This window comes from Chiloscyllium plagiosum, unplaced genomic scaffold (genome assembly GCF_004010195.1).
Source record: "Chiloscyllium plagiosum isolate BGI_BamShark_2017 unplaced genomic scaffold, ASM401019v2 scaf_8831, whole genome shotgun sequence".
Lineage (NCBI taxonomy): Eukaryota > Metazoa > Chordata > Chondrichthyes > Orectolobiformes > Hemiscylliidae > Chiloscyllium > Chiloscyllium plagiosum.
In genome coordinates, this window is record NW_025210775.1 from 9,356 (window position 1) to 13,941 (window position 4,586).

At 45.3% G+C, this 4,586-nt stretch overlaps 1 pseudogene; it reads left to right on the plus strand.

Moving 5' to 3' along the window:
• Window positions 1–1,504: 1,504 nt before the first annotated feature.
• Window positions 1,505–4,586, plus strand: part of LOC122546954 — a 7,627-nt pseudogene continuing 4,545 nt past the window's right edge.

A 4,586-nucleotide genomic window follows, 5' to 3' on the forward strand; every position in this document is an offset into this window, starting at 1 on the left:
GGACAAGTCCTGGTCACCACATTCTGGGAAGGATGTGATTGTACCTGAGAGGGTACAGGGGAGATTTCCCAGAATGCCGCCTAAATCTGAGCTTTGAGAAAAGATTGGAAAGGTTGGGATTGTTTTCCTTGGAGCAGATAAGATTATTCGGAGCAGTGATAGGGTGGGTAGGAAGGCACTTATTGCGTGAGACAAGGACTCAATAACCTGGGACAGAGATTGAAGGTAACACAGGCATGGACACATAGAAACTGCTGCAGGAGTTGGCCATTCAGCCCTTTGAGCCTGCTCTGTCATTTAGTATGATCATGGCTGATCCTCTATCTCAAAGCCATATTCCTGCTTTCTCCCTATTCCCTTCATGCTGTTAAAATGCAAACAATTATCTCTCTCTTTTTCTTGAATATATTCAGTTCCTTATCCTCCACAGCCTTCAGTGAAGAGAATTCCACAGGTTGACCATCCTCTGAGTGAAGAAATGTTTCCTCATCTCAGTCCAAAATGGACTACCCCGTATCCCCCTGAGACTGTTCCCCAACCAGGGGAAACCTCCTTCCTGCCCAGCCCTGTTAGAATTTTATACATCCATCTGAATTCGAGTGAGTCCAGGCCCAGTCGAGTTCGAGAGAGAGAGGAGAGTTAAGGAGAACTGTTTTCACCCAGAGGGTGGTGGGAGTCTGGAACTCACTGCCTGAAAGGCTGGTTGAGTCACAAACTCTCGTGACATTGGAGCAGTGTTTAGATATTCCGTTGTGTTGCTGCAGGCTCCAGGGTAATGGGCCAAGAGCTGGAGGATGGGATTAGTGTCATCAGATCGCTGTTTAACAGCACAGATACAATGGGCCAAATGGCCTCATTCAGTGCTGTTCACATCAATCACTCTCTGAGACAAATAGAGAGGGAGAAGAGGAAGTGCGAGGGACTGATGTGGCTCTCTCTGCCCGATGCCATTTACATACTGAGGAACACCCAGTCAGACTCTCACAGGCTGCAGCTTTATAAAGCAGAGTCCAATGAAGGGAGAGTTTATCAGGAAAAGCGCAGCAGGTCAGGGAGCTTCCAAGGAACAGGAGAATTGACGTTTCAGGCATAAGCCCTTCTTCAGGAAGAAGGGCTTATGCCCGAAACGTCGATTCTCCTGTTCCTTGGATGCTGCCTGACCTGCTGCGCTTTTCCAGCAGCACATTTTCAGCTCTGATCTCAGGCATCTACAGTCCTCACTTTCTCCTCGAAGAGTTTATCAGGAACCTGGCACAGGGACAGGAGCACACACCATGATTTCACACATCCAGCTGATCTGGCCCCTGGCATTCTGTGTCGCAGGTACAAATCTCTCTCCTTCCACCTTGAATCTTTAGCTGCTCTCCATTTCACTCCAATTCCACTGACTTGTGATTGAAGGAAAAATGCTGAGAGGAATGCTCAGTGTCTCCAACAATCTCTCATTTGACAGGCTCTTTCTGTGACAGTTCTGACTTCACTGTGTTTCTCTCTGACCCCTCAGGTATCAGTGGGGACTTCATCATGACCCAGTCTCCCCCGGTGCTGTCAGTGGGACTGGGCCAGACTGCAATCATCACCTGTATGGCCAGTCAATCTGTTAGCAATGAGCTTTCCTGATACCAGCAGCGAGAAGGTCAGAAACCCTCTCTCCTGATCTATGGTGCAACAACTCGATTCACAGGAGTCTCCGATCGATTCACCGGCAGTGGATCAGGGACCAGTTTCACCCTGAAAATCAGCAACGTTCAGAATGAGGATGTCGCTGACTATTACTGTCAGCAGTATAGCAGTCCCCCCTATATGTTATTAACCCTGTCAATAGTGAAATACACTTTCTAAAACACAAATGCTGAATTGTTGAAGGTGTTAGTGGGGAGCTGCAGTGAATGAAATGGTTGATTGAGGAGCACTGTGTCTAACAGGGTGTCCAGCTGTATTTCTTTCGTTCCATTGCCCCCTTTAAGCAGCAAGGTATAATTCAGTAAGTTTTACTCATCGTGTGGAGGAGCTCTGTCCATTTGCAGCCTGTGGTCCCATTCCTGCAGCATGGAGTGAAATCAGTGAGTAGCCTCCTGCCAGTCTCAGTGTGACCACAATCACAGAATTGTTACAGTGCACAAGGAGGCCATTCTGTCCATCCTGTCGGTACTGGTTCTCTGAAAGAGCAATTCACTGAGTGTCATTCTCCTGCCTTCTCCCTGTCACCCTGCACATTGTTCCTTTTCAAATAACAGTCTCATTCCCTTCGGAATGTTTCAATTGAAGCTGCCTCCACCACACTCTCAGGCAGTGCATTCCACACCTTAACCACTCACTGGCTGAACATGTTGTTCCCCATCTCACTTTTGTTACTTTTCTCAATTACTTTCAATCTGCGGTCTCTCGGTCACAATCCTTTCTCACTTGGGAACATTTTCTCCCTATTTACTCTGTCCAGGCCCCTCCTGGTTTTAATTCCTCGAACAAATCTCCTCTCAGCCTTCTCCAAAGAAGACAGTCCCAAATTCTCCAATCAAACTTCATAACTGATGTTCCTCATCCCTGAAATGATCTTTGGGAATATTTTTTGCCATTTCTACAAAACGTCACCTCCTTCCTGAATTATTCACATTTTCTATGTCCCTCATGATTTTATAAACCTTTACGAGGTCACTCCTCAGACTCTTACACATCAGAGTAAAAAGTCTCAGCTTTTCCAGCCTCTCATTGTCCTGGAGTCATACAGCGTGGAAACAGACCTTTCAGTTCAACTTGTCCATGCTAACCAGATATTCTAAACTGACCTCATCCCATTTGCCAGCATTTAGCTTACATCCCTCTAAACCCTTCCTATCCATGTACCCATCCCAATGTATTTTAAATGCTGTAATTGCATCTGCCTCCAACACTTTCTCTGGCAACTCGATCCATACACATACCACCCTCTGTGTGACAAGTTACCCTCAGGTCCCTTTTGAATCTTTTGCCTCTCACCTTAAACCTACGCCATCTTGTTTTGGACTCCCTTTCCCAAGGAAAAGACCTTGGATATGCACCCTGTCCATGCCCCTCATGGTTTTTTAGGTTAGATTTAGATTAGATTACATTACAGTGTGGAAACACATCTATAAGGCCATCCCTCAGCCTTGAATGCTGCAGGGGAAATAGCCCCAGTTTCTTCAGCCTTTCCCTGTAGCTCAAACCCTCCAATTCCTGGCCATGTCCTTGTGAATCTTTTCTGCAGCTTTTTAAGTTTAACAACATCCTTCCTATCGCAGAATGATCAGAATTGTTCACATTATTCCCAAAGTGGCCTCACCAATCTCCTATTCAGCTGCACCATGATGTCCCACCTCCTGTACTCAATGCAGTGACCAATAAAGGCAAGCATACCCAACACCTTCTTCATCAACCTGTCTACCTGTGACCCACTTTCAAGGAATAATGCACCTGCATCTTCACCCCTAGGTCTCTTTGTTCAGCAACACTCCACAGGGCCCTACCATTAACTGTATAACTCCTGCCCTGGTTTGCCTTTCCAAAATGCAACATCTAACATTTATCTAAACTGAACTCCATTTGCCACACCTCTGCCCATTGCCCCATCTGATCAATGTCCCGCTGTACTCTGAGATGATTTTCTTCACTATCCACTGTCCCGCCAATTTTGATGTCCTCTACAAACTTACTGAAACTCCTATATTCACATCCAAATCATATCTTTAAATGACAAAAGCAGTGAACCCAACACCAATGCCTGTGGCACACAGCTATTCACAGATCTCCAGTCTGAAAAACAACCCTTTACCACCACTCTCTGTCTCATATCTTCAGTCCAATTTTTTTACCCCAATGGCTCACTTCCTCTGGATCCCATGTGGTCTAACCTTACTAACCAGTCTATCATGTGGAACCTTGTCAAACACTTTACTAAAGTCCATATAGACAATGTTTACTGTTCTGCCTTCATCAATCTTCTTTGTCACCTTCTCAATCAAATTCAGGAGACATGAATTCCTATGCATTGAACCACATTGATTATCCAAAGAATGTAAATCCTATCCCACAGAATCCACTCCAACATCTTACCCAGCACTGACATCAGGCTCACTGGTCTATAGTTCCCTGGCTTTTCCTTACAGTCTTTCTCAAATAATGGCATAACATTAGCAAACCTCTCTGGTTCTCCAGCTCCTTACCCATGGTTGTCAGTGATACATATATCTCAGCAAGGGGCCCAGCAATCTCTTCCCTAGTTTCCCACAATGTTCTGGGATACACATGATCAGGTCCTAGGGTTTATCTATCTTTATGTGTTTTAAGATCGTTTGCGTCTCCTCATTTGTGTGTGGTCTCTTTTCAAGACATCACTATTTTTCCAAATTCCCGAGCTTTCTCCCCAATAAATACTGACCTGAAATATTTGTTTGGGATCTCACCCATCTCTTGTGTCTTACCAAAATACAGCACTCACATTTATCTGAATTAAACTCCATCTGCCATTCCTCAGCCCACTGGCCCAGTTGGTCAAGATTCCATTGTATTCTTAGACAGCCTTCTTCGCTGCCAATAATTAGATTAGATTCTCTACAGTGTGGAAACAG